The 22,150-nt window shown below is 51.5% G+C and overlaps 1 pseudogene; it reads right to left on the minus strand.

Annotated features, from left to right (window-relative positions):
* Positions 1-1,913: 1,913 nt before the first annotated feature.
* Positions 1,914-13,978, minus strand: LOC132658761 (uncharacterized; annotated as a pseudogene).
* Between the last annotated feature and the right edge of the window lie 8,172 nt (positions 13,979-22,150).

The following is a 22,150-nucleotide window of genomic DNA, read 5'->3' on the forward strand; positions in this document are numbered from 1 at the left end:
TGGTCACAGAGCTAAGATCCCACATGCCTCGTGGCCAAAATCATAAAGCAGAAACGCTACTGAAACAAATTCAGTGAAGACTTCTTTTTTTGCTGCTTTTAATTGAGTTTATTTATTTTAATTGCAGGATAACTGCGTTACACTATGGTGATGCTCTCTTCCACACGTCAACAGGAATCAGCCAGAGGTGTACGTGTCCTCCCCGTCTTGACCCCTCCTCCCACTCCCGCCCCACCCTGTCCCCCAGGCGATCCCAGAGCAGTGGCTCTGGGCGCCCCGCTTCATGCATCAAAGTCGCACTGGCTGGCGGTTGTACGTGTGGTCACGTATCTCTTCTAACGCTAATCCCTCAAAGCACCCCGGAGAATTCCTGGAAGACAGAGCTAGTCCTCAGAACCCAGGAACACCTTGGTCTTTCAAGGGAAACTTGACCCCATCTTTCCAGGAGAACTGGACCTTCATCTGGGATGCGGGAGGTTCTAAAAACCGAGTCCAGAGGAGAAGCACCATCTTACAGACTTTCCTCCAATCTCTAGGGAGAAGTTCCCCTTCCAGGCAGTCCTAAGCTGCCAGGAGGAGCTTCCCCGGTGGCTCAGTGGCAAAGAATCTGACCGCCAAGGCAGGAGCTGCGGGTTAGAGGTGGGGTCGATCCCCGGGTCGGGAAGATCCACTGGAGGAGGAAATGGCACCCCACTCCAGTGTTCCTGCCTGGAGAATCCCATGGGCAGAGGAGCCTGGCGGGGCTGCAGTCCACGGGGTTGCGAAACAGTCAGACACGACTGAAGCGACTTCGCATGCACACACGCAACCAGCCCGGAGACCTTCCCCAGGGAGGCTGGCCGTCTGAATTAACACAGACACGGGCAAAAACAGTGAGCGAGAGCGATTCTCTCCCACCCCTGGTTCCTACAGGGTGGTTCACGCAGGGTGAAGACGGGACCCCTGAGACGAGCAAACACATGGGCTCCACGGGGTCACACCTGTCACGTTTCAAAACACTGGTGGTTTGCAGGCAGCTGCGCTTTATTAAACAAAAAATAATAAACTCATGTCTATTGACATGGCGGCGGCGAGAGCGGGGTTGGGGGCGGGGGGCTCCTCGCTATCCACGCCCTGGGGCGCAGAGCCTGGGCCGCGGGACCCGGGGCCCATGCGCAGAGGACGACAGGGAGGCTGCTGGTGCGCGTGGCCCCGCGCCGCTGTGACCACTGTTTGCGCCCTGGGGCGCAGAGCCTGGGCCGCGGGACCCGGGGCCAGTGCGCAGAGGACGACCAGGAGGCTGCTGGTGCGCGTGGCCCCGCGCTGCTGTGGCCGCCGTTTGTGCCGTGCTCCTGGGGGTGCTGGCTCTCGTCGTCGCCCTGCTGATGCGGGGCTGGTTTTCTCTGCTGCTGCCCTTGCTGTCATTTTCGCGGTGGTTTCCATTCCTTCTGTTGCGGCCGCGAGTGAGCACGGTCAGAGCTGTGGTGTGCCGGGGTTCAGCAGGGGGCCCAGATGGCTGGGGGGAGGCGGGGAACCCATGCATCCCCCTGATGTAGGGAGAAACTGACTTTCCGAGAGGCACCACTTGCTTGGTAAGTGGTGTCCCCTCCACACACATCGTGACCGCCAGAACTTCTGGATAAGACCTTGTCCGGAAATAAGATCCTTGCAGGTGTGCTGAAGTGAAGGGCCTGAGATGAGGTCCTCCTGGATGGGGGCGGCCCTAAGCCCAGTGACAGGCCCTTATAAGACACGGAAGAGGGGAGACGCGGCGGAGAAGCCACGCGGAGACGGAGGAGGAGACGCTAGGGAGGAGCGTGGAGACGGAGGCCGAGACGGGAGGGAGGCGGCCACCAGCCCAGGGACAGACGCCTGGAGCCCCCAGAAGCCGGAAGAGGCAGGGAGGACCCTCCCCTGGAGATTCTGCACGGAGCTCAGCCCTCGGACACGCTGACCTCAGACGTCTGGTCGTCAGGACTCGGGGAGGGTGGATTTGCATGGTGTGAGCCCCCAGTCTGCAGCGCTTGGCTGGTGGAGACACAAGGTGCTCTTACTGAGGGGTGCACAGGGGCCCCTACTCAAGTGGTCACTGTAGTGCCTGGGCAAGGCAGGCTTCTCCTTCTGCAAAGTGGGCTTTCGATGTGGGTTCCCACGACCAGCACATTGCAGCACAGAAGCAGTCATGTCGTTGTTCAGCTGCTCAGTTGGGTCCGACTTTTTGTGACCCCGTGGACTGTAGCACGCCAGGCCTCCCTGTCCATCACCAGCTCCCAGACCTTGTTCAAACTCATGTCCATTGAGTTGGTGATGCCGTCCAACCATCGCATCCTCTGTCACCCTCTTCTCCTGCCCTCAATCTCTCCCAGCATCAGGCTCTTTTCCAAGAAGTCAGCTCTCCGAATCAGGCAGCCAATGTGTTGGAACTTCATCTTTAGCATCAGTCCTCCCAGTGACTATTCAGAGCTGATTTCCTTTAGGATTGATTGGTCTCCTTGCAGTCCAAGGGCCTCTCCACAGCACCACAGTTCAAAAGCACCAATCCTTCAGCACTCAGCCTTCTTCCTGTTCCAACTCTCACATCCATCCATGACTACTGGAAGAATGGTAAATCTGATTGGCTGACCTTTTCATAGATCATAAATTAATGTGCACCCATACAATTGTACCTTAAATTTTTAATTGCACATGATTTTCAGGGATCGGAAAATGCTTTTCTTTAGATTTGCGATCAGCCGTTGAAAGATGTGAACCCCATGTTAGGTGACTGCACGCGCATCAAACATTCAGGTCGTACAATGCAGTAAAGACAGGAACCAGGTCAGCACTGTTCAGGGCTGCGGTTGTGGAGGGCAGGAGCTGACAGCTCAAGGGTATAGACTTCTCCTGGAGATGCAGAAGGTGGCTGCCATGATGGCTGCCCAGCTCTGTAAATTCTCTCTCAGTAAACCTGCTTCAGGCCACATAGAACCATTCTTTGCCTGTGGGCGGGCCGTAGCAAAGCAAGCGATGGGGCGTCGTCTGCAGCCCTGCGGCAGGATATGGGATGCGTCCTCAGAGCTGCCTCATGGTCTGCGGTAGCATTTGTTGCCAACTGTGAACGTTCCTGAGCTTGAGCCGTGAACAGCAGAACTCGGGTGTTGTCAGAAAGAGGACAGCGGATTCCATCTCACTGGAGACGGTCCCTCGGAAGAACGTTTGCGGTCAGCGTGATGTTTTGGTCCATCTTTGGCATTTCCACAGCAGTTTCGCATTTTCACCGCTGCCCACCACATAACCCTGCAACTTAATATCATTTTTATTCTATCACTCATTTTTTATTTACTGTTTCCACGTATTTCTAATGGCCGTTTGTACCTTCTGTAGCATCAGATGTCATAAATGAGGAAGTGGGACTTTTGTAAGGAAAATGCCTGAGATGTAGTTCTGAGACATAGCACTACAAAAATAAAATAAAACCATAATCCTGATCAATGGGGCTTCCTAGGTGGTGCTAGTGGTAAAGAATCCGCTTGCAAATGTAGGCTACGTGGGTTCAATCCCTGGGTTGGGAAGATCCCCAGAAGAAGGGAATGGCAGCCCACTCCACTGTTCTTGCCTGGAGAATCCCACGGACAGAGGAGCCTGGAGGGCTACAGTCCATGGGGCAGCAAAGAGTCAGATGTGACTGAAGCGACGTAGCATGCACAGACACGTGACCAGTGAGGACCAGGAGACCTCCTCTATCCCCACCCACCTGCCACCACCCCATGAACCCAGAGGAGAAGCCGATGGCACCCCAAACAAGTGCTGCTCCTGAAAGCACCTGGCCCATGGCGGAATTGTCAGGCCGCTCATGGTAAGTAACCATGGGCATGTTTCATGGGGTGCAGAGGATATGTGAACCACCACAGGAGCTGTCTGGGGTGGCCCCAGCATGGGCGTCCGACCGCCACGCTGACAGGCGGCAGTCTCCAGTGCCATAAACCGCTGGGTGTCACTCCCCGTAACTCATCTCCTCCTCCCGGAAAGGAATTAAGAGAGCAGGTACAAAAATAAACATTTCCCGCCACACAGGCACTCACTTTTGACAGGCAAATCCCCTCCAGCTAAGAGGGGAGAGGGCTCCGGGGCCGGGCTGAGCTGGGTGAGGGGAGTTTGTCATCTGTATGCAGAGGGGGTCTGCAGTTTCCTTCAGGGAAGGGGGTCCTGAGGATGGGCAGCTGACACACACAGGCTCACACGTGTACAGACACCTGCTGTCATACACACACGTGCACACAGGCACACGCAGATACACAGTCATAGACAAATAGAGACACACAGACACGCAGTCACACACACAGACATACATGCAAACACAGAGACACATACATACACACGCACAGACACAGGCACACAGACACGGTCTTATACACACACAGGCACACACAGACACACAGTCATATACAAAGAAACACGGAAAGACCACAGACATACGTGCAAAGACTGAGACACATACACACAGGCAGATATACACATTCATATACACACACAGGCACACGCAGACACAGTCATATATGCTCACAGATATATACACACAGGCACATGCAGACACACAGTCATACGCACACACAGACACACAGTCATACACACTCAGATAAATACACACAGGCCCACAGTCATACACACAGACATACATGGAAACACAGACACATACATACACACGCACATACACAGACACACATGCACACAGGCACACATACACAGTCGTGTACACACACAGACACATGCAGACACATCGTCATATACACACACAGACATACAGTCATGTACACACACAGATATATATATATATACAGACACACCGTCATGTATACACAGAGACATATACAGACACATGGGCACACAGTCATGTACACACACAGACATATACACACACAGGCATATACACACACAGACATATACGCACACAGGCATATCCAAACACATGGGCACTCACAGTCATATATACACACAGACATATAGTCATGTACACACACAGATATACATACACAGACACACTGTCATATACACACAGAGACATACACAGACACATGGGCACACAGTCATATACACACACAGACATACATAGACACATAGGCACACAGACGTATACACACACAGGCATATATACACACAAACATATACACACACGGGCATATCCAAACACATGGGCACTCACAGTCATATATACACACAGATATATACACACAGTCATATACACACACAGATATATACACACAGTCATATACACAGGCACACACAGACACACAGTCATATACAAAGAAACACGGAGAGACCACAGACATACGTGCAAAGACTGAGACACATACACACAGGCAGATACACACATTCATATACACACACAGGCACACGCAGACACAGTCATATATGCTCACAGATATATACACACAGGCACACGTAGACACACAGTCATATACACACACAGATAAATACACACAGGCACACAGTCATTTACAAATAGAGACACACACAAACACACAGTCATACACACAGACATACATACACAGACACACATGCACACAGGCACACATACACAGTCGTGTACACACACAGGCACATGCAGACACACAGTCATATACACACACAGACATACAGTTGTGTACACGCACAGATATATATACACAGACACACCGTCATATACACACACAGACGTATGCAGACACATGGGCACACAGTCATGTACACACAGAGACATATGCAGACACATGGGCACTCACAGTCATGTACACACGGAGACATATGCAGACACACAGGCACACAATCAGACACACACACATACTTGCAAAGACAGACACATACACACACATGCACATTCACAAAGATGCATGGACACACAGGCACACACAGACACACACACACACAGGGAGATGCAGACTTGAAAGAGACACACACATGCACTGCACAAACACACACAGACACGCAGACGCAGATGACACTCGTGCACAGAGCCATGGGTCTCCACAGGCACACACAAGTGCACGCACAGACCTGTGCAGACTGGTACACACGGACACGGGCAGGCACGGACGCACACGTGCCAAAGCCTACATGGGTGACACACGCAGAGGGAGGTGTGCACATTGTCATGGACACACAGGCACACAGAAGCACGCGTGCAGAGAGCCGCGTACAGACTCATATATGCAGACGCACCATGCACACACCATGCACACACAGGTGCGCCAGCCCAGATGCACAGACGCACCCAGATTCACACACACACGTGGGCCTCGGTGGGAGCAGCGAGGCCACCCTTTCCTGCAAACACCTGCCACGAAGTTTGTGGGGAAAGGATGTGAATGACGTTTGGTGGAGGGGGGGGCGCTGAGCACGACAGGGAGCCTTCACCGTCTTCGGAGCTGCCCGCCAGCCCCACTGCCGTCACTCAAGGGAATGAGGGAGCTCGCAGCCTGACTTCCACCCCCAGGAAATGAGTGTCAGGGGAATGAGGGGCGCGCAGGGCCCTGGGTGGCCGGGGGAGGAGGCGCTCGGGGTAGGGAGCAGGGGCTGGCGGGGGCCCCACACCAGGGTGAAGGCCCGAGCCTCCCCCGCCGCCCCACCTCCCCACCAGCCTGGCCGTGCAGGCCCGTCGGCGGCATGATGTGTCATAGTGTGGCCGGCTCTCCTGACAGCCCTGGCTGACTCGGGCATTAAATCATCGCCCTGAGGGGTGCTCACCGTGGCAATTTCTGCTGCTGCTCCTGTCATCTCCTCCCACACAGCGCCTATCACTTTTGACATGATTGGATCAAAATTAGTCAGTACATTTAGATGTAAATTAGAGACATCCAAGAATAATGATGCGCGCAGAGGCTCAGCCCCGTGTAATTGACACGGCAACAGCTTCCTTCCCCAGCGCCGCCTCGCCCGGCCTTATTAAATACCCTGATAGCAAAAGTCTCGTATCAAAAAAAGTCAGAAAACTTTTTAGAGGGGCATATTTAACTAAAGCCTTAAATCCCAAATAAGTCTGTAATGTTAGCTCGCCCTGTACTTAGGACTACCAAACAGCTCATCCCCGCACGCACGGAGATGTGACCAGCCCCTCTTGCAAGCCTGGTGCCCAGCGCACGCACGGCGGGGCCGGTTGCTCCCTCTCTTGCCCAGATGAGAGGTAGTCTGGAACTCCCCTCCCTGGATGGGCAGGGACACCTGCTCCTGGCGTCCGCGTGCAGGGGCCAGTGAGGATGGAGCAGATGGGACATCCGCCACTGGGACGTCATCAGAGCCAGCTAGGCGCCTCCACGGGACCTAGCAGCAGCGTCTCCAGCCCCAGGTCCTGCTGGAAGTACCAATCGGCCGCTCCGGGAGCACAGTGGCCCCAGCAGTGACTTCTCCAAACAGCCCAGGGCTCTCTGCACCATCCATCCCCAGCAGGCGTCTGAGAGGAGCACCAGGGGTGAACTGGGCTCCCCACGCCCCCATCCAAGGGAGACTTGCCTGGCACAAGGCCAGACCCATGTGAACCATAGTCCTGGGGCAGAAAGGGACCCTGAAAGGCTCCACCTCCCTCAGGCTATCCAGAGGTTTGCGGTGCCAGAAGCTGGTTCATAACAACTCAGTGCAAGAACCAAGTGATTCTACTTTGCCTGTAACTAGACAGAGAGACAGAAAGATGATGGGTAGATAGACAGACACACAGACAAACATGAATAATTGGCAGCTAAGTGATAGATAGAGAGTGTAACGTGTGGACAGACTGACGGAGGGTAGGCAGGCGGATGGGTCAGTGACTATGATACACAGATAGGCAGTAGGTAGGTACAGAGAGAGAGAGAGACAGGCGGATGGGTCAGTGAACGCGACAGGTAGTAGGTAGGTGCAGAGAGAGAGGGAGACAGGTGGATGGGTCAGTGACTACGACAGATAGGTAGTAGGTAGGTACAGAGAGAGGGAGAGACAGGCGGATGGGTCAGTGACTATGATACACAGATAGGTAGTAGGTAGGTACAGAGAGAGGGAGAGACAGGCGGATGGGTCAGTGAACGCGACAGACAGGTACGTAACAGGCAGATACAGAGGCAGAGAGCGACAGTAGACAGGGGACGCGTGGATAGATGACTGAGACACGCGTGTTAATAGGCACAGAGATAGATGTAGACAGACAGATAACATGCAGATGACAGAGAGGAAGAAAGGACTAGGCGGATGGATGGATCAGCCTGTGATAGAGAGACGGATAAGAAATAGATGATTAACAGGTAGATATAGGCACGCATGGGCTTCCCAGGCGGCTCAGCTGGTAAAGAATCCGCCTGCAATGTGGGAGACCTGGGTTGGATCCCTGGGTTGGAAAGGTCCCCCTGGAGAAGGGAAAGGCTACCCACTCCAGCATTCTGGCCTGGAGAATCCCATGGACGGTACAGTCCACGGGGTCGCAAAGAGTGGGACACAGCGGACCGACTCTCACTGCCTCAGATGGACGCGGGCTTCCCAGGCGGCGCTGGTGGTAAAGAGCACGCCTGCCAACGCAGGAGATGTTAAGAGGCGCTGGGTTTGATCCCTGGGTCGGGAAGATCCCCTGGAAGAAGGCATGGCAGCCCACTCCAGTACCCTTGCCTCAGAAATCCCATGGACAGAGGAGCCTGGTGAGCTAGAGTCCACAGGGTCACAAAGAGTTGGACACGACTGAGCAACTTAGCACGCATGCACACATATACATAAGTATGTACATGGATACGTAGGTAGATAACAAAGACAGGCATTAGATCAACAGCTGATATGTGACTGATAAATTGTTAATACAGAGAAATACGATAGATGTCTGGAGATACGCATAGACATTGCATGCAGCAGCTTGCTCAGCCGTGTCTGACTCTTCACGACCCTGTGGACAGTAGCCCGCCAGGCTCCTCTGTCCGTGGGATTCTCCAGGCAAGAAGACTGGAGTGGGTTGCCGTGCCCTCCTCCAGGGGATCTTCCCGACCCAGGGATCAAACCTGTGCCTCTTACGTCTCCTGCGTTGGCAGGCAGGTTCTCTACCACTGAGCCGCCTGGAAAGCCCATATATAGACATGCATGAGGGAATTCCAGGAATCCAAACATACAGGTTTACATATTTCGTCAGAAGCTCTTAATAAAACTGACACGCGGGTCCAGTGGAGAAAGGAGTCCTGGGTATTTTGTGGACGCATGCAATCTGAAACAAGTCATCTGCAGAGAGACCACCCTGCCCCCGTGGACACAGCGGGGGCAACACAGGGACACACACGCCGAGCCTGTTTCAGCCTCACCATGGGAATCAAAAGGGGCAATCAGTGCTTATTTAGCCTGTCACCTGTGCTTGCAGCGGCCCCCTGACGTGAGGAATTGTAACCAAACCCTGCACGTCCGGCTGGGTGCCCGGCAGCCTGCGTTGCGGGTACCACTCAGGGGAAAAGAAGCCGCTGTGAGTGACAGCTGGACCTGTCTCCTGGCCGGGGTCCCTGGGACCAGGTGCAGGCCGCCCCCCACCACTTGGCGGCCACTTGGGCGGCACGGAAAACCCGTGTGTGTCCCGACACCCCCTTCCCAGGAGGCAAGAACATAAGCAAATTAGCAGTGTTTTCGGTGGAGCGATGCCAGGCGTCCTGCAGTAGCGGACAGACCCCGCCGCCGTCCAGGTTGTCAAGCAAAACGAAGGATTCCTAAAATAGAGCAAAGACTGGCGGGGGCAGGGGGGAGGGCGCACTTCTAACCTCTGAGCCCCAGGGGGTCAGTCACCCCCGCTCACTCCTGCCCCCCCGCCTCCGGCTCGAAGCCCCAGCGTGTTTCTAATGAATGGGACGCTTGGCTCTAGCCAGCTGCCACCAAAGTCAGACAGCTTGCTGTCTCAGGAAGCAACCAGAAAGATCTTCCCGTGGGTGCCAGCCAGAGATGCCTCAACAGCACTGATTTCCAGGAAGAACAGAGCTGCAAATGCGGTGGGTGTTGGACCCTGTGTTGCAACAATGCAGTCTTTATGAACTTGAAAATCACAATCACCTAGATTGGTTTTTTTTTTCAAACTGCAATGAGACAGAGTTCCCTGGTGGTCCAGGGGTTAAGAAGCCACCTGCCGGTGCAGGGGACACATTGATCCTAATTAATTATATGCTACATATAGTTGTGGGGTTCCCCGGTGGCTCAGCAGGGAGCAATGTGCCTGCAATACATGAGACAGGATTCAACCCCTGGGTGGGGAAGATCCCCTGGAGAAGGGAGCAGCAACCCACTCTCCAGTGTCCTTGCCTGGAAAGTCCCATGGACGGCGGAGCCTGGGCGGGCTAGAGTCCCCGGGGTCACAGAGAGTCAGACACGACTGTGTGACTAACAGTACTATACACAGTTATATACATGATACAATCGGTAACCTATTCAGCTCAGCTCAGGCGCTCAGTCGTGTCCGACTCTGCGACCCCATGAACCGCAGCACACCAGGCCTCCCTGTCCATCACCAACTCCCGGAGTTCACTCAGACTCACGTCCATCGAGTCCGTGATGCCATCCAGCCATCTCATCCTCTGTCGTCCCCTCCTCCTCCTGCCCCCAATCCCTCCCAGCATCAGAGTCTTTTCCAATGAGTCAATATTATATAATTTATAACCAGTTCAGTTCAGTTCAGTTCAGTTGCTCAGTCGTGTCTAACTCTGTGACCCCATGGACTGCAGCACACCAGGCTCCCTGTCCATCACCGACTCCTGGAGTTCACTCAGACTCATACCCATTGAGTCCATGATGCCATCCAACCATCTCATCCTCTGTCGTCCCCTTCTCCTCCTGCCCTCAATCTTTCCCAGCATCAGGGTCTTTTCAAGTGAGTCAGCTCTTTGCATCAGGTGGCCAAAGTATTGGAGTTTCAGCTTCAGCCTCAGGCCTTCCCTTCCATTAATAAATATTCAGGACTAATTTCCTTTAGGATGGACTGGTTGGATCTCCTTGCAGACCAAGAGACCGTCAAGAGTCTTCTCCAACCCCACAGTTCAAAAACATCAGTTCTTCGGTGCTCAGCTTTCTTTACAGTCCAACTCTCACATTCCATACATGACTACTGGAAAACCATAGCCTTGACTAGATGGACGTTTGTTGGCAAAGTAATCTGTTATATTTATCTATTATAATTCTGTAATTATAATAGATTACTGTAGCATATGGCATTAATCATATTAATAAAATGTAGTGATGTTATCCATGTTGACCATTAATTGACTGATATTCATATAAAAGTTACAACAATGATTTCTCCACCCTATTTTCCTAAAAGCGTATTTTTCATCTCCTTTCCCTGGCAAAGCCAGCAAACTCCCTCCTTTGAGATATTGTCAAACAAGGAAATAGCACCCCACTCCAGTACGCCTGCCTGGAGAATCGCAGGGACGGGGGAGCCTGGTGGGCTGGCGTCTATGGGGTCGCACAGAGTCGGACACGACTGAAGTGATTTAGCAGCAGCAGCAGGATCTGGGGGAAGGAACGGGTGGGAGGAGCTGAGAAAGTGGCAAGGACAGATGCCCCACCGAGTGTGGAGCAGAGGGCGAGTGGGAAGCTGCTGTGCCACCGGGGGGCTCTGCTCGGGGCTCCGCGATGACCCAGAGCGGGGCGTGGGGGGAGGGTGGGAGGGACGCTCAAGCAGGCGGAGACGTGCGTACATGTGGCTGGTTCACGTTTTTGCATTGCAGAAACTAACAGTATTGTAAAGCAATGCTCCTCCAGTTAAAAACAAAGCTTTAAAACAATGGAAAAAGCATAGCATTTGGGGGGCAGCATGTATCTTTACCACATCTGAGTGGTTTTCAGCTCCGAGTCCTGGTTCCAAGGAGAAACGCTGGTCCCAGGCGTCCCCACCACAAACGGCTCCATTGGGCTGCGGAGGAGCACGGCCAGGGCCCCCGGTGCGGCAGGCGTGACACGCCTTTCAGCGGAGGAAAAGCGAAGGTTAGAGCCAGACTCGCCGTCTCGTTCCCATCCACAGTCCCATCATCACACATGTCCTCACTCACCCACCCGGACCCGGGGCGGCCTCTCAGAGGGGCTGCTTTGGCCACACACCACATCTCTCATGTTTGGACCCCTGGTTCCTAATCTATAATATGATCTGGATGGGCAGATGGACGAAAAGATTGATGGTTAGTTGGATGGAAGAATGGCCAGATGGGTGGAGAGAGATGATGGATGGATGGACAGATGGGTAGAGGCGTGGATAGATTATAGATATTAGATAGATGATAGATAGATATTAGATAGATGATAGATAGGTATTAGATAGGTGATAGATAATAGATATGATGGATGGATGGACTTGATGGTTGGGTGGATGGATAATAATAAACAGATAATAGATAAATGAATAAACAAATAGGTATATGGATAGATAGATGGATGGATGGATACACAGCTAGATGGAAAGATAGATTATAGATATGATGGATGGATGGATGGATGGATGGATAGATGATATGATGGAAGGATGGATGGATAGATTTGATGGATGAATGGATAGATAGATATGATGGATGGATGGATAGATAGATGGATGGACAGATCAACAGATAGATATTGGATAGATATGATGGATGGATGGGTGGATAGATATGATGGATGGATGGATAGATAGATATGATGGATGGACAGATAAATAGATAGATGTTAGATAGATATGATGGATGGATGGATGGATGGATGGATGGATGGATATGATGGATGGATGCTAGATATGGTGGATGGATGGATGGATAGATATGATGGATGGATGATAGACAGATATGGTGGATGGATGGATACATAGATATAATGGATGGATGGATGGATAGATATGACGGATGGATGGATAGATAGATATAATGGATGGATGGATGGATAGATATGACGGATGGATGGATAGATAGATTGGATGGATGTATGGATAGACAGAGAGACAGATGATTAGCCAGGCTTTCTCATGCCTGGTCAGGCTTTCTCAGCATCACTGATGCCCGGGGCTGGGCTTCTGTCTGATGTGGGGTGTCCTGGGCCCTTAGGGGTGGGGAGCAGTGTCCCTGGTCCCCACCATGTGCTAGGACCTCCCCATGCCACCAGGACAACAACCGAACTGGCCCCCAACGTGGTCAGATGGGTGATGTGGGAACACCATCTCCCCTGGTTGAGAACTGCTGTCCGGGACAGCCTCGAGATATGATGGATGGACAGATAAATAGATAGATGTTAGATAGATATGATGGATGGATGGATGGATGGATAGATTTGATGGATGAATGGATGGATAGATGGATGGATGAATAGACAGATAAGATGGTTGGATGGATAGACAGATATAATGGATGGATGGATGAATATGATGGATGGATGGATGGATAGATAGATGTTAGATATGAGGGATGGATGGATGGATGGATGGATGGATATGAAGGATGGATGGATAGATAGATTGGATGGATGGATAGATATGATGGATGGATGATAGACAGATATGGTGGATGGATAGATGGATAGATAGATGGATGGACAGATAAATAGATAGATGTTGGGTAGATATGATGGATGGATGGATGGATGGATAGATGGATGGATGAATAGACAGATAAGATGGTTGGATGGATAGACAGATATAATGGATGGATGGATGAATATGATGGATGGATGGATGGATAGATAGATGTTAGATAGATATGAGGGATGGATGGATGGATGGATGGATGGATATGAAGGATGGATGGATAGATAGATTGGATGGATGGATAGATATGATGGATGGACAGATAAATAGATAGATGTTGGGTAGATATGATGGATGGATGGATGGATGGATGGATGGATAGATATGAAGGATGGATGGATGGATAGATGGATGGATGAATAGATAGATATGATGGATGGATGGATGAATAGATATGATGGATGGACAGATAGATAGATGTTAGATAGATATGATGGATGGATGGATGGATAGATGGATAGATATGAAGGATGGATGGATAGATAGATGGATGAATGGATAGATAGATATGATGGATGGATGAATAGATAGATGGATGGACAGATCAATAGATAGATATTGGATAGATATGATGGATGGATGGATGGATAGATATGATGGATGGACAGATAAATAGATAGATGTTAGATAGATATGATGGATGGATGGATGGATATGACGGATGGATGCTAGATATGGTGGATGGATAGATGGATAGATATGAGGGATGGACAGATAAATAGATAGATGTTAGATAGATATGATGGATGGATGGATGGATGGATGGATGGATGGATATGACGAATGGATGCTAGATATGGTGGATGGATAGATGGATAGATATGAGGGATGGACAGATAAATAGATAGATGTTAGATAGATATGATGGATGGATGGATGGATAGATATGACGGATGGATGGATAGATAGATTGGATGGATGTATGGATAGACAGAGAGACAGATGATTAGACAGGCTTTCTCAGCATCACTGATGCCCGGGGCTGGGCTTCTATCCGATGTGGGGTGTCCTGGGCCCTTAGGGGTGGGGAACAGTGTCCCTGGTCCCCACCATGTGCTGGGACCTCCCCATGCCACCAGGACAACAACCGAACTGGCCCCCAATGTGGTCAGATGGGCGATGTGGGAACACCATCTCCCCTGGTTGAGAACTGCTGTCCGGGACAGCCTCGAGGGACTTCCCGTTTCCCAACATCCTGGGAATCTGAAAGGGCTGGTTCTCTCCAGCAACAGTCAGGCCCCGCTCTGTGAATGCATGTGGAATTTTTCTAAAGTTATATCTATACCCACAGAGTCCTCTGGTGGCTGAATCCCTAGACTGAATTCTTCCACATAAAAAGAAGTGGGTTTTTTCTTTTCATGAGTCTTTGCACCAGAACTGAGCGTGCCTGACCGAGGTTGCAGGATGCCAGTCTGGTAATTCGGCTGTCTCCATGCTTTGTGACCCGTGCTGGGAGCCCCAGAGAACCGCCCTCGTGGGCTCCTGCAGTCAGGGGCCATAGGAGGTGGACGGAAGCCACAAGGAGGGAGAATCAGAGCCAGGTGCAGAACCTGAGAGGAACTCAGAGGATAAACCAGAGATGAATAAATATTGGCGAAAGAAATGGCAACCCAGTGCAGTGTTCTGGCCTGGAGAATGGAAGGGCCTGGCGGGCTAGAGTCCACGGGGTCACAGAGCCAGACATGACTGAGGCACCTGAGCACAGACAAGCCTTCAAAGCATGAGGGACTCGGGTCAGCTACAAAGAGGAACTTCCCTGTTACCAGACACTGGATGTACAGAGCACTCTCTAAGAAGGAGATGAACACAAAGAGGGCACAAGCTTGTGTGCTCAGTGAGGGCACACTGGGCCACACACGCCCGGCGTGGATCCCGTTTCACCATCCTGCACTTGTCAGCAACCTTTCCTTGTATGGAAACCAGGGCTGGAAACAGCATCTTCTTCCGTGTCCCACTGAGCTCTGAACATGATGATTTAAGGAACCTGTGCCCAGAGGGACTCAACGGACCAGCAGAAGCTTCTCACCATTGCTGAGACAGTCTTGTGTCTACAGGAGTGATCTGAGCTCTGTGGGCCTGCTCATGGAAGCACAGAGCCAGTCCTGGTTGAACACATGTCATGCGGAGGTTCTTGGAGGGAACATGCCAAGAAGAAAAGGCCGCTGACTGTCATGCATTTGATCTACTCAGGTCGGCACCCTGAGTATCAAAATCAGGACCATTCATCCCATAACCCTGCCAAGACATTTGCAAAAGCAACTGATGGAACAAACATGTGAGTGGACGGTGTGCTATTATTTATTAGGCTCAGCTCAGCTCAGCTCAGTCCAGTCCAGTCGCTCAGTCATGTCCGACTCTGCGACCCCATGAATCGCAGCACGCCAGGCCTCCCTGTCCATCACCAACTCCCGGAGTTCACTCAGACTCATGTCCATTGAGTCCATGATGCCATCCAGCCATCTCATCCTCGGTCGTCCCCTTCTCCTCCTGCCTCCAATCCCTCCCAGCAACAGAGTCTTCTCCAGTGAGTCAACTCTTCGCATCAGGTGGCCAAAGTACTGGAGTTTCAGCTTTAGCATCATTCCTTCCAAAGAAATCCCAAGACTGATCTTTAGAATGGACTGGTTTGATCTCCTTGCATTCCAAGGGACTCTCAAGAGTCTTCCCTAACACCACAGTTCAAAAGCATCAGTTCTTCGGCGCCCAGCCTTCTTCACGGTCCAACTCTCACATCCATACATGACCACACGAAAAACCATAGCCTTGACTAGACGGACCTTTGTTGGCAAAGTAATGTCTCTGCTTTTGAATATGTTATCTAGGTTGGTCATAACTTTTCTTCCAAGGAGTAAGCGTCTTTTAATTTCATGGCTGCAGTCACCATCTGCAGTGATTTTGGAGCCCAAAAAAATAAAGTCTGACACTGTTTCCACTGTTTCCCCATCTATTTCCCATGAAGTGATGGGACCGGATGCCATGATCTTCGTTTTCCGAATGCTGAGCTTTAAGCCAACTTTTTCACTCTCTACTTTCACTTTCATCAAGAGGCTTTTTAGTTCCTCTTCAATTTCTGCCATAAGGGTGGTGTCATCTGCATATCTGAGGTGATTGATATTTCTCCCAGCAACCTTGATTCCAGCCTGTGTTTCTTCCAGCCCAGCGTTTCTCATAATGTACTCTGCATATAAGTTAAATAAGCAGGGTGACAATATACAGCCTTGACGTACTCCTTTTCCTATTTAGAACCAGTCTGTTGTTCCATGTCCAGTTCTAACTGTTGCTTCCTGACCTGCATACAGGTTTCTCAAGAGGCAGGTCAGGTGGTCTGGTATGCCCATCTCTTTCAGAATTTTCCAGTTTATTGTGATCCACACAGTCAAAGGCTTTGGCATAGTCAATTAAGCAGAAATAGATGTGTTTCTGGAACTCTCTTGCTTTTTCCATGATCCAGCGGATGTTGGCAATTTGATCTCTGGTTCCTCTGCCTTTTCTAAAACCAGCTTGAACATCAGGAAGTTCATGGTTCATATATTGCTGAAGCCTGGCTTGGAGAATTTTGAGCATTACTTTACTAGCATGTGAGATGAGTGCAATTGTGCGGTAGTTTGAGCATTCTTTGGCATTGCCTTTCTTTGGGATTGGAATGAACACTGACCTTTTCCAGTCCTGCGGCCACTGCTGAGTTTTCCAAATTTGCTGGCACATTGAATACAGCACTTTCACAGCATCATCTTTCAGGATTTGAAATAGCTCAACTGGAATTCCATCACCTCCACTAGCTTTGTTTGTAGTGATGCTTCCTAAGCCCCACCTGACGTCACATTCTCGTGCTCAAGGCCCGTTTAAAACAGTCCTTCAAGGACTTGCATGGCAGTCCAGTGGCTAAGACTTGGCCTTCCAATGCAAGGGGTGCGGCTTTGATCAATCCCACATGCCTCGGGGGCCAGAAGCAATATAATAACAAATTCAATAAAGACCTTAAAATGGTCTACAGTTTAAAATCTTTAAGAAAAAATAATCTCCCAAGGTCGCAAGGACCCACGTCCCATGATACACTTGGCAATAATGTGGGGACGGAGCCAGGTTCCTTCTCACTTACATCCCAACTGAAGTGTCATGAGGTTGAGAAGCTTTGCACAACCACCCTGTGCAAAGATGGAGCCCTCTTGTCAATCCTGCTTCTTCGTTGCACGCATCAGATGATCTGCCATCTATTTCTCCCATGACATTCTCTGAAATCGCTGAAGAATTGACGCTTTCGAACTGCAGTCCTGGAGAAGACTCTTGAGAGTCCCTTGGACTGCAAAGAGATCAAAGCAGTCCATCTTAAAGGAAATCAGTCCTCAATATTCATTGGAAGGACTGATGCTGAAGCTGAAACTCCAATACTTTGGCCACCTGATGGGAAGAGCTGACTCATTGGAAAAGACCCTGATGCTGGGAAAGATTAAAGGTGGGAGGAGAAGGGGACAACAGAGGGTGAGATGGTTGGATGGCATCACCAACTTAATGGACATCAGTTTGAGTAAACTCTGGGAGTTGGTGATGGACAGGGAGGCCTGGAATGCTGCAGTCCATGGGGTCACAAAGAGTCGGACACGACTCAGCCACCGAACAATAAAATTCTCTGAATATCCTGTTAATACAGAAGGGAAATCCGAAGGAGCAGTCCGACCAACCCGCAGGGCCTCAGAGGAAGTGACCAAGAACCCGCATGTGACCCTGAGTCACTAGAGAAGCTTTTCAAAGACTCTGGGTGGGGTCGGGCCTATTTTGTTCAAACGTCTGCTCCAGCTCTGGCCACGTGGTCTGGTAGGGCTAGCCCCGTGGCGTGTGCGTGCGTGTGCGTGCATGCTCAACCCCTCCAACTCCTTGTGGCCCCGTGAGCTGTACCTGCCAGGCTCCTCTGTCCATGGGATTCTCCAGGCAAGACTGCTGGAACGGGTTGCCAAGTCCTTCTCCAGGGGATCTTCCCCACCCAGGGATCAAACCCACGTCTCTTGCGTCTCCTGCACTGGCAGGCAGATTCTTTGCTACTGCACCACAAAGCCCAGAATTTTAAGGAATGCCCTGGGCCTGCTAAGAATTGAGTGGCTTTCCCACTGTGGAGAAACTGACTAATCAACCCGTAGTGCAGTTATTGAGTTGGGTGGTTTCAAGCATTTCAGGGTGGAGGGATTCTTTGATGAAGTGAAGTTTTCTTGGAAATACTAAAGCGGATGAGAGAAAGACAGAATGAAGGAGAAGGGCCAGTACTCTACCCGCTGCCCCTCTGAGCCTTGAGCCCCCCAGCAGCGGTTCTGAAGGACAGCTAGGTTACCTCAGCACGGAACTGACCTATGGCATGATTCACTGAATTTAGTGGTAGGGTGGAATGACTGGGCTTTCCAGGCGGCGCTAGTGGTAAAGGACCCACCTGCCAACGTGGGAGACCCAGGAGACCCAGGTTCCATCCCCGGGTTGGGAAGTTTCCCTGGAGGAGGGCATGGCAACCCACTCCAGTATTCTTGTCTGGAGAATCCCATGGGCAGAGGAGCCTGGCAGGCTACAGCCCATGGGGTCACAAAGAGTCAGATACGACTGAAGTGACTTAGCATGCATGCATGCAGAATAACTTCACCCTTCCAAAACAAAAAGTGTCAACATTGAAAAATCATATTCTTTGAGAGTGAGCCAGCATCTTTGGGGCACAAAGGATTTTTCCCTTAGCCAGAAACTTATTCACCCCAACGTTTCTAGCCAACGTAAAACATCCGAGTTGCGTAAAATCAGAACATTTCTGTCCACACCATCCATTCAAAGAAAAGTGGAATACAGATGCTGGCTTGATGAATCCATTCAGCCCAGCTGCGTACCTCTGAGCCCCATGTGGCCTTTGTCCGCCGTGTTCCTCTGCCTTCACCCAGTGTAGGCAAATGGGGTGGGTGGTATGGCATGCCAGGTGTCCTTGGGGCTTTGCTGACTGGCCTGCGTTTGCTTTAGAAAATTCCCAGTACAGTCCTTGGTAGTTGAAAGAAACAGACTGTCCATACCATCAACTCATGGTCTTCAAGGCATAACGAGAAGACAGTGGCCAACCAGCTGGAATGGACCATGTACTCTGCACGCTCATTCCCCTCATCTCACTTTTTTATGTTTTATTTTTTCTTCATCTCACTTTTTTAAACTGAGTAACTGAGTTCTCCCTGGGACCTGACGTGTGCACAAGAGGTCTCCCCCTGCCCGTCACCTAAATCTCCCATCACCACGAGCAGGGAGGGGTCCCAGTGGTTCCCGCAGCCTGAACCTTCTTAGACCTGAATGTTCAAGCCTCTGAGAGCTCGCTCAACTATGGGAGTTCTCATCAGACCTGTCCAAGGGGTTGGCCGTGGCCTGGAGACAGGCTCACGGTCGTAAAGGACCACAGACGTGACCGTGGGACAGAATCCCCAGAAGGCACCACACAGAACGTGCCAGCAACAGGGCCAGCCAGGCAGAGCGGGTTGGGTTTTCACCAAGGGACCAGACCCCCTGTCGCCCCACGAGAGAAACACCATGTGAATCCAGAAAATGCCTGGCAAACAACACGGACGCTCTGCTTCGCGTTTTCACGCGAACGGGGATGCTTTCTGTTAACAGTCATTATGCAAATGGAAACACTTAAAACGTGTCACCGTTCTAACAAACTCGGCGTTTGTCACGTTCCCTTCCGTTCAGGGCAAAATGTGACAACTAGCGGGCGTGAAGCCAGAGTGGATATGTCAAAACCGTGGCAGGCATGCGGTAAACGCCGGCTGGCTGTTTATCAGCGGCATCCGCTGATGTAAAACGTCTGCCGAGAGCGAGAGGCGCTATCGCCCTGTGCCGTCTCCTGTGCACAGGGGCTTTGACAGTCCTTCCAGGCACAGCCGCGAACGTCGTTTGCTGGCACGCGGGCAACCTTCATGGGAAGAGCGATGATGCTTCGTGTCACAGGTGGAGACTGGACGGATTTCTGGTTGGCTTCGCTGGACCACAGGGCAGGGTGATGTCCACCTGAGCATCACACAGGACCAGAGCCCCTCAGACCTTGGTCTCAGGGCCCTGAGACTCAGTGCTGGTCACTCCCCACTGAGCAGTCCCATGCCTTTCCCCCCAGACCGTCCTCCCATTGAGAGACACTGTGGCTCCTGCAGGGTTCATACAGCCCCCTCTGTGTGGACGCACAGAACAGGGTTGATGAACGGAAGGGACTCAGCAGCCACTCATGTCAAAGCTGTGTCCTCCGACTATTTTCTGAGTTGAATCTTCTGACTCTACACCACGCGGAAGTGACTGGGAGGAGCCTGGCCAAGAATTTAGAAGGCATCTTGTTTGTTTTCTCAGAATCCTAACGAACTGGCGGCAGTGCCCTTGGGGGTAATTTGGAGGTGAAGGAAACGGGGTCTAAGAAAAATGTCAACAACAAGGACCTGATTAGTCCTGGAGTGGCCAGAATAATGCCCCCAGAGAGGTCCAGGTCCTGACCCCGTGCGGTGGAGAGAATAATTCCCCTAAGGATGCCCACATTCTGGTCCCCATGCGGTAGGCAGAATTATGCCCCACCTCACTGGGAGCCACTGTCCAGTCTGGTGGGCCAGTGACCCTTCTCTCTGGGCTCCCAGAGTGGAGGCTGCCCATTTTCAGCTCAGGCAAACCAGGAGACCCTGCTAACATCCAGATTTCTTAGGTGGCTGTGATTACATGAACAACGTTTTCATTCCAGCAATTTTTAAGAGAAATATTTCTTTGGCTGTGCCAAGTGTTAGCTGTGGCATGTGGAATCTAGTTCCCCAAGCAGGGATCGAACCCAGGTCCCGGGCATTCGGAGCGTGGCTGCTGACCACTGGACCACCAGGGATGTGCTGTCACTCCTGCGTTTCTAATCCCTGCAAACCCCTTCTCTGGACTGGGTACACTGGAGAGTCTCACTGAGGTTGCAGGAATCGGAAACCCACACCGGCCCAAACGACATCACTAGTTTAGAGCAATGGGAGCGGAGTCTGGTCCACGTCCGCTGGGTCATTGGCAGCCTCCCCAACCAGCCACAAAGGGTCTGTTCTGTTTTTTCGTCATTAATTTCCTTTCTGGCTGCAGGAGGTCGTTATGGCTGCTCACGGGCTTTCTCTAGCTGTGGTCAGTGGGGGCTGTTCTCTGGTTGGGGTGCACGGGCTTCTCATCGCGGTGGCCTCTCTGCTTGTGGAGCTCAGGCTCCAGGGCACACGAGCTCCTGCAGGAGGTCATTACAGCTGCTCACGGGCTTTCTCTAGCTGTGGCCTCTCTGCTTGTGGAGCTCGGGCTCCAGGGCACACGGGCTCCGGCAGCTGCAGCCCCTGGGCTTGTGAGCACAGGCTCAGAGCCTGCAGTGTGCGGGCTCAGCTGCCCCACTGCATGTGGGATCCCCAGCCTCCTGCATCAGCAGGCGCACTGGTAACCACTGGACCCCCAGGGGAGTGCCATAGTCTGAGACACAGGGCTGCTCAGGCTCCTCATCAGGCGTGGGGAGGGCAGTGGGTAGGCAGGTGGTGAGAAACAAAATCCCCTGCAGCTGTAAAGTTAGAGATTGCCTCCTGTGATGTCAATGGTGCCAAAAATGAATAAATTCATAGTGAGTACAGTGTGCATTTTTTCCTTAAGTCACTCAGTCCTGTCTGAGACTCTTTGTGACCCTGTGGACTATACAGTCCACGGAATTCTCCAGGCCAG

The sequence above is a fragment of the Ovis aries genome, chromosome X (genome assembly GCF_016772045.2).
Source record: "Ovis aries strain OAR_USU_Benz2616 breed Rambouillet chromosome X, ARS-UI_Ramb_v3.0, whole genome shotgun sequence".
NCBI lineage: Eukaryota > Metazoa > Chordata > Mammalia > Artiodactyla > Bovidae > Ovis > Ovis aries.